Source organism: Phyllostomus discolor, chromosome 1 (assembly GCF_004126475.2).
Source record: "Phyllostomus discolor isolate MPI-MPIP mPhyDis1 chromosome 1, mPhyDis1.pri.v3, whole genome shotgun sequence".
Taxonomy (NCBI): Eukaryota; Metazoa; Chordata; class Mammalia; order Chiroptera; family Phyllostomidae; genus Phyllostomus; species Phyllostomus discolor.
Window position 1 is genome coordinate 42,118,438 of NC_040903.2, and position 14,777 is coordinate 42,133,214.

The following is a 14,777-nucleotide window of genomic DNA, read 5'->3' on the forward strand; positions in this document are numbered from 1 at the left end:
AAGGAAATTAGAAGGGTGATTTCAATTTTTTTTCTGAACAATTAAATCTGGGGGGTTTCTGCTTGTAGCTATTCTTTACAAGAGAGGAAAGGAACAGTACATAATTTTTTACCCTTCTGATAGGATTTATACCACTTCCCTTAGCTATGTTAAAATAATTAAACCAGGAGACCCGTAGACTGAGGTGGCCTGTGTAAGCAAACCACAACCGAAGCCTGTAAATGCTTCAAGGTTACCATATCAAAACCTAAGTACAACCAATCTACGAACAGCCAGCTAGGCTTCAAACTATAGCCAACCAAATAATTTCCTTTCCTTGCCTTGTCTCTTGTTAAAGAGGAAACCACAGGCCCAAAATGGCATCATTCATGCTAAAAGCCCATGATACCAAGCCTAGATTTAATACCTGATCTAACTGCAATTTCAAACTCTCCCAGAAACAATCTTAATCAGCCAGTCTGGAATTTTCTGATCAAACTCCAATAATCTGTTACATGGGCCCCCTAAATCCCCCATAGTTAAGAGGCCATTGGCATGATTAAAATCCCTTCTCCAATTCCCTTCCCCCCAAAGAAAACATGTCCTGAGCCCAAAGGTAAGCCCTTTTATTCCCATTTTTTAATTTGTTTAAGCAATGGGAAGAAAATTTCAGAGCAGCAACAACGGTAGCAGCACATACTACCCAGGAATTTAATAAGCCAACACATGGAAAATGTGAAATAAAATTATTAATATATTTTTTAAAGATTTTATTTACTTATTTTTAGAGAGGAAAGAGAGGGAGATGGAGAGAGAGAGAAACATCAATGTGCGGTTGCTGGGGGTCATGGCCTGCAACCCAGGCATGTACCCTGACTGGGAATCGAACCTGCGACACTTTGGTTCGCAGCCCGAACTCAATCCACTGAGCTATGCCAGCCAGGGCCTAAATGGTTAATATTTTTAAAAAACAAAATTTAACTGAGTAAATTTGAAGATCTAATTGACTTTAATTGATTCATGATCCAGGTGGTATCCCATTTAGCAACTTAAAAGGGCAATCAGATGGGTTGTACAAAATGGGAAGTTTTTGTAGGAAGCTGGGTAGAGCAAGGGGGCTATTAGTGAAAGAAAAGAAATTATTTAGGGGCCAGGACATTTTTTTTTGAGGGAGGGAAGGATATTTATCATACAGATTGTCTCTTCTTTCTACGGGGAATAAAAAGATTCTACCAGCAGATTACCTTACTGGTGCTTGACCAGAAAGTTCCAGACTGATTAATCAAGATAACATTTCTGGGAGAGGATGAAACTGTAATTAGATCAAACATTAAATCTAAGGATTGGCATCGTGGGCCTTTACCATAAACGATGCCATTTTGGTTTTCTTCTTAACAGTACTAATGAAACTGGAAAAGACACCGGAGTTCGGGGTGCCTGTCACTACCAAACCCAATAAGCAGAGACAGGGATTGAACCTTTATGGGCACTTTATTCAGATGACCAGTGATCTGAGGAGATGGCAGGTTCATATGCTAACAGACCCTCTTTTCTTTCCAGGCCAGGGTTTTTATAGCAGGGGATAAACAAGGTGTCATGAGGGGGGGTTGAAATCCAGGGAAATGTTAATGGGATTAAAAAAATGATTTAAGCATTCTTGTCCTGGGCGGTGGTCTTAAACTGTGTCTTGCTTGGCGGTCATCTCGCCCTGGAGTACAGTAGCTCAGATATCATCCTGAGTTGCTTGCAGCCCTCCTGAGGAACAAAGGTGGAACTGCTTATGGTCTCCTGGAGTTAGGGCTGGTCATACCTTCAGTTCCTGGAGCAAAAGCTTTTACATGCATTGAATACTAAGCTTATTAGCTATTACTTAAACTAAAATGTTCCAACTTTTAAGTACCCTATCACTAACACAATGACCTCTGTCTGCTCTCTAGATAATAAGAGCTGTTAGAACTCTCTTAAAGCAATCCACTTTCTAGTCACACCCCAAAAGCCTGATCATTTGTTGTTAGTAAAGCTTTGTCTTATTCCTCTTCCATCTAAAAGGAAGCCATGGTAAAACTACTACCAATAACAACAACAACAATGACAATAGCATATTTTTTAGCACTTACTGTTATGTGCCAGATACAATACATGCTTTACTTGATAAATTTGCACATAACTCTCTGAGGTAGAAATTCTGACTCCCACAGACCCTCATGGACTAGAACACACAGAAGTGAGTGGTTAATCTGACCAACAGCCAGCAGCAGTCTAAATAAGAACAGAGGGCCTGGTTCCAGAGTCCTTAAAAAGAGATAAAAATCTGCAGTCAGAGCACCCACAAACCAAATTACTAAATGCACGGAGACTGACAGAGTTATCTTTTTAAAATGTAAGTCCGATTATATTATTCTCTTGAATCACTTGAGATGCTGGTTAAAATGGCAGGTTCCCGGGCCTATAACAAACCTGTGAACCTGGCTCTGGATTAAGACCAGGAATCTGCATTTTCAATACATGTTCCTGTTGGCTGCGAAATGACACCAGGCATTAGACTGTTGAAGTCAGACGAGACGTGGGTTCAGCAACCTCAGTTCTTGAATTCTGGCTAAGAAAGAAGTCAGAGTTAAAACTCATACTATAAGAGAATGTTTATTTTGTCAACATGAGAAACATTCAAACCTGTAAGAATTTTTATGAGTTTATTTGAGTCAAACTGATAATTGCCAGGAAGCAAAACCTCAACAGATTGAAAAAATGCTCCAGAAAAATGGCAGTTTTGTACTTTAGTTTATACATTACAAGCAAAATAGAAGATGTAAGTGGGTTACAAGAAATCCATTAGGGAGGCAGGAGAAAGCACAGTGGGTGGAGGACCTCTGGGGTGGATAAAAGGTAAAATGATAGACAGATACTTTTTTGACACAGGTGTGTGCAGGATAGTTAACAGTCTACAATTAACGTGATAACAATAACAATGCTCTCATTGTTATTGTCATCAGGAGGATTTGCAGCCTCCCTCAGGTACGGTGCTTGTGCTTTGAGGGATGGGGGTGGGGGGTTGGGAGGGAAATTTAACATTCCAAAGGTATGCTATTATAGATGCAAAATGATAATAAACGGCTCAATTAAGGTAAAGATTGACTTGTCAGGGAAGATTCTAGCCTACGACCTTACTGCCTGCTCTCACCTGCTTTTAGTTAGAAAGTTTTTAAATTCAGACCATTTTATATGGTTACTTTAGGTCTCTGAATTTGTAAGGCCATCATGCAGCTGCTCCCCACCCCCTACCCCCTACCCCCAACCCCCAGCCTGAGCTGTCAGGTTTTGTATGTGGTCCCCTTTCATCCACAATGAAAGTCACAGAGGCAGAATAAGTGAGCTATAGAAGAAATTAACTCAGGAAACAAGTTACAGAAGGGAAGAAAGGGCCCTTGAAGCTAAGGAGAAAGACAGAGCCAAGGGAAACATGGCTAATGAAGAGGGTGGAGAAAGAGCGTGGGCATGTGAGAGAGAGAGAGAGACAGAGAGAGAGAGAGAGAGACAGAGACAGAGACAGAGAGAGAGAGAGAGAGCGAGCAGGAGAAACAGCGCTCCTACCACGCTGGGTCATTTAGGCAATGCAGTTGGTGCTGAGGTCAGCCATGGTGTCTTTTGTATAGTTTTGCTGCTTCTCTGGGCTTGGAACTGGAACACAAATGAGGCCAGATGTATTTGATGCAGGTCAGAACTTCACTGTCTTGGGAGCTTAATGCTTAAAAGCTATTCTCCCACCCCTTTGTTTGGTCCCACCCCCAACCCCTGGAAAAAAAGGTCTAATCGTCAAGACAAGCAACATGCCAGGAGAAGAAAGGTCGTGGGGGCGGGGGGTGGGGGGGGTTAGGGGAAGAAGGTCTGAACCACAGGACCAGCAATTTGAAAGGTCAGGGGGTCTAAACTGCATGACTAGAAATATGCTAGGGGAGGAAAGGTCACCCTGGGGCTGAAGTTCTTGTTTTTCCAATTCTGCTGGTTGCTATGCACCCAGGACTTTCTGCTCTGTGACCTTCTGCACCTGGTCCATTTTCCTTGCTCTGCTCACGTCTGTCTGCCTACCATACTCCTTTAGGAATCTTAAGCACAGTACAAAATGTGGGTGAGAGAACGCCAAATGAAGAGAATCAAGTTTAAATTCGTTAGTTCAGCACAGAAACCAATGTCTTGAGCAGTGCTTGCCATGGAATAGATGTTAAATACTTCTGGAAGAAAAAAACAACGGAGACAGGGAGGGGAAGAAGAGGCAGGTAGATCAGACTACTTAAGGTTTGGATAAAATTAAAGTTTAAGATGGAGATAAGGTGTGCAGACTAAATACCCTACAGAAATCCTGCACATATTAATTTCAACCTTCAGTATGCTTTCTAACTTGTTTTTCTTCCTCCAAAAAGTTGAGTAGCCCTTGAAAAACAAATGCAATGATTAACTAAGTATAAAGTTAATTACCCAGCTTTTGAATGCCTTTCATGTTTCTCCTCTTTTTTTATCACACCTTTCTCTACTTGCAGTGGCATATGAGCTGATCTGGTCAAATGAGTCAGTTTAAATGGAAACATTGATTTACAGGAGCACAGCTTGTGTTGAGGTCTTTCTGAAGCGTGATAGTCACACATGCATATCTGTGTTCCAGTGAGCCCACAGAATTTCTACAGTGCTCCTGGAAATGTGTCCAGAAGCTTCTTCAGAGTCTGGCACAATTTAAATCCAAACTAGCCCAAGTGAAAATTCTCCTACTTATGTTTTTTCAAGGCTATTTTTAGATCAGTTTCAGACTCACAGCAAATTTGAGAGGCAAGTACAGAGACTTCCCATACACCCTTTGCCCCCACACATGCAACACCCCCAGCAAAATGGGACATTTGTTACAATTCATGAACCTTCATTGGCACATCATAATTACCCAAAGCTCATAGTTTATATATAGGTATGGACAAATGTATAGTAATGGCACATATCCATGATTATAATACCACGTAGAGTAGTTTCACTGCCCTAAAAAATCCTTTGTGGTCCACCTATTCATTCTAACCCCACCTCCAACTCCTGATTTTTTACTGTCTTTATAATTTTACCTTTACCAATATATTATATATTTGGAAACAGACAGTATGTGGCCTTTGCAGATTGACTTCTTTTACTTAGTGATTGCATTTAAGTTTCCTCCGAGTCTTCTCGTGGCTTAATATAGTTTATGTCCTGATAGCACTGATTAATATTCTACTATGAGGATGTACTACAGTTTATTAATCTATTCACTTGCTGAAGGATATCTTGGTTGCTTCCAAATTTTGGCAATCATTAATAAAGCTATGATAAATATCTATATGACGGTTTTTTATGTGGACATAAATTCTCAGCTCCTTCGAGTAAATATCAGGAAGTGTGGTTGTTGGATCATCTTTTAGTTTTGTAAGAAATGGCTAATCTGCCCTCCAAAGAGACTGCACAACTTTGCATCGTCACCAGTGTTAAAAGATAAACTCAGGCATTTAAAAGATGTTGAGTTTACTTGGACAAAAAAAGATTCAAAGGGGCAGCACCAAACCACATGTGAGTAGGAGCCCTCCACTGACAGGAGCCGTGGGAAAGGCTTACACAGTGTAGAGAAAGTGCAGCAGCAAAGACAGGGAATTAATTGTTTGATGGGCTATAGCTTAAATCCTAGTTGGCTGCTTATGACTGGTTTTCCTTGGGGGTTTTGATTTGGCAACCTTGAGAAATTCACAGGTTTAGGTTTTGGCTTGTTTACATAGGCCACCACGACATTAGAGTGTCCTCAGTTTAATGGCTGAGGACGGCATGGTTATCTGACTAAACAGGAGGCAAGGTTACCTGTCCAAGTCCAACGGCAAAAATGTATCCAGGCTTCCAGAAGAACTACCGTTGAAAACTAGAGTGCTGTTTAAGACAACTGAGATGTGCTTTCCTACTTCTTTTCCTTTTGCATTTCTTCACTCTTCTTCACTGGGAGATCAATCTTATCTGCTACTCAGTACACATTTTGGTCCAAAAGTGATTAGTTTCAAAGAGATGTTAGTTGTAGCTTCAGCCACACAGAGAAAATGATACCTGGTCGGATTCCATTTCTAAATTCTGGGATGAAGGACTTGGGACTGACTCTCATCAGCTGTGGCCAGGAGATACCATAACATTATACAAATATAGCTCCTGGAAGCTGGGGACCTGAGGGACAGCTAAGGCAGCGGTGTGCTGGAGCTCGCTCGTAGTGACTTATAAGACCCCATTGACAGAGTTTCAGAAATTTGCAAACTGGTGGTTAAACACTGTGATTACCAAAAATTAAATAAAGTTATAGTTAAATAAATTATATTAATACAAAAATAAAAATTTCAAAACTTATTTTGTCCTAATTCTTTCAACAAAAATTTAATATTATCTGTTTTTGAGGTTATATACACTTACATCTATTTTGAAATTATGTGTGATGAAAATACTACATAATCATATGTTACTGTACAATTTTCAACTCTGTTCAGTGAGGCAATGTCACATCAGTAACTTAAAATAGGTCATGGTGGGAGTATTTATACCACAGAAATTGGCAAGTACTACATAGGAGGTTTTTTCTTCTGGAGAGCTAAAGGAGTCAAAACACCCTCTTCCCTACCATCTACTACTATGGTAATAGGAGATAAGTTTCTTTTCAAACTAGCTATAACAATAAATTCCAATACAATTGTTTATTCTATAATTTTTGACATTCTAATCAAGTTATTTTAAAAAGCTGAGTGTATTCCCTGGTTACACACTCAGAAATTAATCGTCAATGAAACTTCAAAGACAAGCACTTACAAATGTTTTTCAAGTGATTGATATATAACATTTTTCTAATCTTATTAATAAAGGATTGAGGTTAAGTTCACAGGCCTTGGAATCAGAAAAGGCAAGTTCAAACTCTCATTCTGCATTATACTAGCCATGAGCTTCTATCTTGCAATCTGTAAAATGAGTATTAATTAAATAAAGCACTTTTCACAGTGCTTGGCATTTAAAAATGAGTAAATATTGACTAGTTACTTTAGGACCTTATCTGCTTCCTTTACCTCCAGTTTGCCTAACTCTCCCACTACACATATGCATGTACATAAAACCCCCACGCATGTATTACCCATAGCCTAAATGTAATGGTGCTGTTCTCAATTTAGATTTTAAAGTCAGAATCTTAAACATTTACCAAAAAGGCATATTTTATTTCATTTTCATGCTTGCATCAACAAATATTTGTAGAACAGCTATCACCTTGGTTGGTTCTAAGGGTGAATTGAACAATAGATAGTGTAAGGATCATATATTTCTAACTTTTCAAAAGATTTATACATTTTTTACCATTGTTTTATCATAAATACTTTATAGAAGTGTACCATTTGGGCACTGAAGTTATATCAATCACAATTCTGCTTCAAAAAACAGGAAGGTGGTTTTAAGAATAAGTTACTATTGCCCTGGTAGGTGTGGCTCAGTGGATTGTGCACTGGCCTTTGAACCAAATGGTCACCCATTTCGATTCCCAGTCAGGGCACATGCCTCAGCTGCAGGCCAGGTCCTCAGCAGGGGACATGGGAGACACAACCACACATTGATGTTTCTTTCCCTCTCTTTTTCCTCTCTCCCCCTCTGTCTAAAAATAAATAAATACTTTTTAATAAAGAAGTTACTGCTCATCAGAAGAGGACAGTGACTTTGGGCAGATAGACACCGGCTTGGACAGCCATGTAAACAGGCACCCATGAGAGCAGGGTATCTGAGGGGAGCAGACAGGCAGCCTCATGCAGCTACAGAGCAGGCAATGGGCACCTGAAGCAGGCTGGATGATACCTCTTTGAAAAATGCAAATAATTAAAGTTTTTTTAAATACAAGGTGTACATACTTATAGAAAATTGATTAAAATTAAAGTCAATTAAAGAAAAATAGAAAGAGCTTTTCTTCACAATTGAGGGTCATGTTGGACTCCTTATAGGGGGCAGTGAGGTGCCCAATTCACAACCTTTTAGGCAAGTGCCATGAAAAAATAAATATCTAGGAGCTAATTTAGGATGTAGAAATAGCTCCAGTTAGTTCACAATTTTGCTAAGTAAATAGCAACTCTAGCAAATACTTCTAGCAAATATTTTCTTAGTTCCTTCTCCTGGAATCACTCCATCATACAGTGAGTTAGCTTTGATTGATTTTTGAGTTTGGCTACCCTTTATGTCACTAACAACACTTTAGCCTTCTGCTCTTAACCCCATGACTAGTTTTTATGATCTCTGACTTCTCTTCCTCCTTCTCTTCATGTTTGCCTGCCTTACTATTTACTGGCTCTCTCACACGAGAGGGGATATAATTTGGTAGGCCAGTAACCATCCAAAACAGAGTGTTCTTAGAGAACAGAGCTCGTGTTTTAGGCCAGGTCATAGGTTTCCTAAACAGGAACCTGTCCCTAATCTAGTCCACTATGGCCAGGGCAGGCAGATCGTGTAAGTAACATGGGTCACATATATGGTACAGCTCAAAAGGAGCTGTGAGCACATGGCACGGACTACCTAGAGGAAATAGAGATTAATAAGAAACAGAAAACAGTACAAATGAAATTCTAGGCAGAAGTAACATGAGCAAGTTTGTAAATATGGTAGAGAATAGTACAGTGTATTTGGCAGAGAGCAGAGAGACAAATTTAATTCAATAAGATCATTTGATTAAGTGTAAGTAGGGCATAAAAATGAAAAGTTAGGTGGTACCAAATGTGGAAAATCTGTTTAAGGCTGGATCATTTATCTGGACAACCAAAGAGTTACTCATATATATTGAAGAGGAAAGTAACATGATTGTAGTACTTCAGGAAGACTACCCTGGTGGTTTTAGGCATGATAACCTGGACCAAGCAGGGAGATGATCAACCAGTTGGCAGGAAATCAATTAGGGGTGGTGGCAATGGAATTAGAAAGGAAAGGACAGTTAAAGCAAAAAGAACTAGTGACTGATTCTATTTCAGAGAAGATAATGATGTCTTATCAGAAGAAGCAAAAAGTGTGAGGTAACACTGGTTTGGAGGGTCTTTAAAAACCTGTCACTATTAGGATGATACCCATGTCTGGATTGAGCCTTACATTGATTCTTTAATTGAAGGAGACAAGTTTCAGGACAGAGACCTACAAACAGATTTTACTATCTTTTCATTCTCTATAAAAAAGACTAAGCATTGTCAGCACCCCTCTGCACCCCCCTCCCCGCCCCCACCACACACACACATTTACTCTAACCCCTTCCTCAATGAGAGTTTCTTGAGTTCAAGCACTCTGGAAGCCAAAGCTGGTATGCCTTGTATACCCCTGGTCAGACACAGAAGGCCAAGGCTGTCACCCAGCAAGTTTTGTGGACATGACCCACATGGCTGTTTCAAGGGTGTGGGAAGGTATTCTGTTCTTATGATAAGGAAGAAAATGCTTTCCTGAGTGATAACCTATTTTATTTTATTTTTCAATTATACCTCAATTTTATATTTCTTAATTTTAGGTATATTTTACTGATTATGCTATTACAGTTGTTCCAATTTTTCCCTCTTTACACCCTCCACCCAATACTCCCCTTCCTTCCAGCAATCCCCACCCTCCTTAGTTCCTTTAGTTCATGTCTGTTGGGAACCAACCTGCCTGGTTTCAGAAGCTGTAACCCCCACCAAGGCTAAGGCTGAGGGAGTGACCTTGGACCGTAAGCTACCAAGGAGACAAAAGCTTATCTCCCTGGCAGGAGCACTGCTTCTGCTGCTTTTACTTCATCCATAACTGGCCCCCAATGCTTGGTCGGTTAGCCAATGATGGGTAAGATTCCCAAAGGGGGGAACGACCTAAGACAGGCACGATCACATGAAAGGACCCAGGGAAGGACTTGGGGGGCTACAGCAAAAGGGGGTGATGGACCCTCGCCCCTCAGCTTTGACAAAGCCTGAGTCCTCATTCTGTCTGCAAGAAGTCTCCTAATCTCTTGGCTGCCTTACTTCCCCTGCCTGACTTAAGCCTGAAACAATGATAGAGGGTGGTGCAGCCCTGTGCTGGAAAGGGCAGGTTCCCCTGGTGATCAGGCCTAAGAAAGAATATATAAAGTCCTGTGAAACCTGCTTTGTTTAGAATTCTCTAAATTAAATGATAAGGGTCCAAGCAAGAAGTAAGTTTGTTCCTCAAAGTTTTACAGCTCTTTAGCTATCTGACCCTGACTCAAAATAGGCCCTCAGAGTTCTTTGTTATCTATTGTTTGATCCTTACTGCCTGACAATGATTAATGAGCTTTATCTGTATTCCTGTGCAAATGAACCCAATAAAAGCCCATTGAGGAACAGGCTTCTGGTCCTTCTCCTTTGAGAGATTGGCCACCTTTCCTCTCTAAGCAGATCATGTCTCGTTAGACTTATTTTCATCTGTGGCCACCAGGGTGGAGGGGGCCCTGCGGGCAGAGCCCCCCCCAACATGTCCATGGGTCATGCATATAATAAGTTCTTTGGCCATGTCCTATACTTTTGTCCTATACTTTTCTTAACCAATCATGCTCCTTAATCCCTGTAGGTTTTCCCCCATTCTCTCCCTTCCCTTTCCCTGCTGCTAAGACTCCAAATGATCTGCATATCTATGATTCTGTTCCTATTCTAGTTGTTTGCTTAGTTTGTTTTTGTTTCTGTTTTTTAGGTTCAGTTGTTGATAGCTGTGAGTTTGTTGTCATTTTAATGTTCATAGTTTTGATCTTCTTTTTCTTAAATAAGTCCCTTTAACATTTCAAAAAATAAGGGCGTGCTGATGATGACCTCCTTTAGCTTTGCCTTGTCTGGGAAGCACTTTATCTGTCCTTCCATTCTCCATGATAGGTTTTCTGGATACAGTAATCTTGAATGTAGGTCTTTGCCTTTTGTGACTTTGAGATAAGTCGGCTATCTCCATTTTGCTTAGTTCTTTTTTGGGCATTTTGTTCTGTTCTTTCATTTGGGCCATATTTCTTTGTCTCCTCAGTTTGGCAGCCTCCCTATGTTTGTTTCTGTGTATGAGATAGAGCTGCTTTGAGTCCTTGGCTTAGTGCCCCTGTTAAGTTGTATGGGGTGGACCCTTAGGTGTTCATCAGAGCAGGGCAACCTGCTTCACTGCTTTCTGGTTCTGTATGTGGGGGAGGGGTTGGAGAGGGGACAAGGCTTGCTCAGCACTAGCCCCATTTCCAGTCACTTCACCCCATTCCCATGCAACTGGCACCCCTATAACTGCTGCCCAGGTGGTGTTTCCCAGAGTGGATGAGTTTGCATTCATTTTATGACCACAAGGGCCCTGTAAACCATGTCTCCAGAGAGAATGGCAGTTTGTTCTCCTGCCCCAGCCCTCACTAGTTTTTACAGCCAGAAGTATGAGGCTTTATTTTCCCAGTGCTGGAACCCTGGGCTGTGTGGTCTCTCCTGGGGCTGTGACCACTCGCTACCAAGGTATCCCTCCTGGTTTTATCCACCACACATGAATATGAGACCACCTGTTCTGCCAGCAACCTTGCTGCCACCACCTCACTGCCATCTCACCACATCTTCTCTGCCCTCTCACCACATCCTCTCTGCCCCAGCTCTCCAGTTCTGCCCCTCCTACCCATCTGGATGAATATGGCTTCTTCAAATCCTTGGTTGTCAGATTTCCACACAGTTCGATTTTCTGGCAGTTCTGGGTGTTTTTTGTTTTGCAGTTAGTTATGATCCTTGTGGTTGTGCAAGGAGGTGAAGCATGCCTACCTATGCCTCCATCTTGACCAGAGGTCCAATGGCCTATTTTAGTTTTTATTTTTAGAGTAATAAAAAGGCCAGTAAATGTGCCAGTCAAAAAATAATGATTTTAAGACATCAAGGACTGGGTGGCTTCATACTCAATACTTCAGCAATGTTTACCATGGTATACAGGTTATCCTTGTATAATGCAAGGGTTGGGACACCAACTCCTGTATATGAAAATCCAGGTATAAATTTTGACTATCCCCAAAACTTAGTCGTTCCTCCCTGTCTGTGGAGAATTGGTTTCAGGAACCCCATGGATACTCAAATCTGTAGATGTTCAAGTCCCTTATATAAAAATGGCATAGAACAATGCGCACATTCCTCCTCTCCCCCCGCCCCAACATCTGCACACTTCCAACCATGGATCAAAAACAGTACAGGATTTTATTTTTAAAAAATCATGTATAAGTGGACTTAAGAAGTTCAACGCTATGTTGTTCAAGGATCAATGATTTCCATCAAGTTGTCTTTAAGATCTTGTAGACCTATATCAGGTGGGTTCTAGAGGTTTCATTCTCTAAGGTTTTCCTTTTCTAGTCTTCTGCTCACCACCTCATGGTTTCCCATCAATTGGCCTCGCCATTTCTGGTGAAACCAGAAAAGCCGATTTGCCCTTGAGAAGTATAGGTCCTTGATAGATGTTCTTCAGAAAGGGAGCAGTTACAGTACAAACAATCCATCTCTATTCTTTTAATTGTTTTTTAGTCCTATTGAAAATAAAAGATGTATACACTTAAGGTGGAAAATGTGATACATGTATACATTGTGAAATGATTACCACAATCAAGTTAATATAAATATCCATCACCTCACATAGCTACCACTATTTGGATGTAACAAAAGCACAAGACTTACTCTTAACAAATTTCAAGTATGTAATATGGTACCATGAACTATAGTCACCATGATGTAAATTAGATTCCAAGAACTTATTCATTGTATAAGTGGAAGTTTTAACTCTCTTGCTATTATTGCTTTCCATTACTATGCTGGACCATTTGGTACACTATTTTACAAAAAGACCTCATGCTTACCAGGCATGGGTGAAGATAGGAAAGGATGCAGTGTCAGGAACAGCAAAGCACGTCCAACCATGTTAGCTTACACATTAGCTTCCAATGGTACACTGCCGGGCGAACAGAGGAGAGGCTTGTATGTGAAGGCTAGTGTTAGTACACACAGACCCAGAGAAAAACCCCAAGACTGAAAATCTACCTCTGTAAGTGTATGGAAAGGAAAGACTAAAGAAAGAGGCAGGCCACTCCAGCCTAGCAATTAGCAAAATTTATTAATGAAAACTTACATACAAGATATATCTTGGGCAGCTGCAAAACAAAGTGGATATCCTCCATGCCCCTTGACATGCACCAAAGAACCATATAGGGTAAGAGTTGTGGGCAGTGGAGGGAATAGTCATGGGTACTAGTATGTGAATGCTGTCAGGTTAGGGAAATTACATGCTCGACCAAATCAGGACAATGGCCTATTCCAGCAACCAGTGCTCAGTCAGAGGCAGGGTCAGGGTGCTGATGTATGTCAGAATAAACATTGATCATGATCAGACCATCTCTAATGGGCATTTTCAGGAAGCAATCTCGATTCTGGACCAGGTCCAATTTGCAGGACAATCAGTGGTCACCTCATGGAACAGACTCTCCTTCACAGCAAACTGGGCTTTCTGAGTCTGGAGGTCCAGAAAAACATCTGAATGAAAGATGCACAGTCCTGTCTTGTGCTCTCCTCTCAACTACACATGCTCAATTAGGATATTCTCTTAAATTTTCCTCATGCTGTTCAGAATGAGCAGAAACAAAGCCTGAGGTGGAGATAGCCAAGAGACAAAGAATATGGGAGGGTCATTTTTTTTTGCTAGTTTGACCAACTTTTTATTTTATTTTATTTTTTTATTTTTCCTTTTTATTGACTTTCTTGGAGTGACATTGGATAACCAAATTATACAGGTTTCAGCCACACTATTCCATAGCACATCATCTGTATACTGTATTATATGTTCACCACCCCAAGTTGAGTCTCTCACAATTTATCCCCCCTTTAGCTTCCTCCATCTACCCCCACCCCTGGCAATCACCACCCTGTTGTCAATGTCCATGAGTTGTCTTCCCCTTTTTTTTTTTCATTTTTGCTTGATCTCACCATACCTACCCCCACACCCAGCCCCTCTGTCAGCCTGTGGTCTATGATTCTGTCTCTAGTTTGCTTGTTAGTTCATTTTGTTTGACCAACTATTTTAGATACAAGTGCATCATGCAATAATGAGTTCTATTTTAAACTTAGAGTAGTATTCCTCATGTGCAAGTTAAAAAAATAAAATATTCCCCAAAAAACACTGAAAACACTATAATTTTATGTGCTCTAATCTTATTATTTTGCCATGTGTTTCTGGTCTTTTTGGTCTTTAAATAAATAAAGCATATTGATGAAAAGTGAAGTCCCCTTTGTATGCCTTCTCAGTTCTATTCCTTTTTGCATGTAACATTATATCTTCTAAATCTAACCATGTTGGTGCATATGGCTTTAGTTCATTTTTAATGCTGTACTGCATAACTGTATATGAATATAACACAAATTATCTATGCAATTAATGTTGCATTTCATGCCTACATATGAAATACTTTATTGACTTATCTATTTGTCTTATATTACTAAGTACCACACTGTCATATTTACTATAGCTTTATAAGTCTTGAAGTCAGGTAGTGTTAGTTCTCCAAAATTGTTATTTCCCCATATTGGTTTGGCTATCACAGGTCCTTTCATTTCTCCACAAATTTCAATTTACCTTGTCAATTTCTGTAAGAAAGCCTATTGTGATTTTAATTGGAATTGCTTTGAATCTGTAGATCAGTTTAGGAAGAACTGACATCAATATTGAGTCCTCAATGCATGATGAGCATCTCTTTATTTAGGTCTTTGATCTCTCTCAGCATTGTTTCGTAGTTTTCAATATTCTTGTTTGTTTTTGTTATA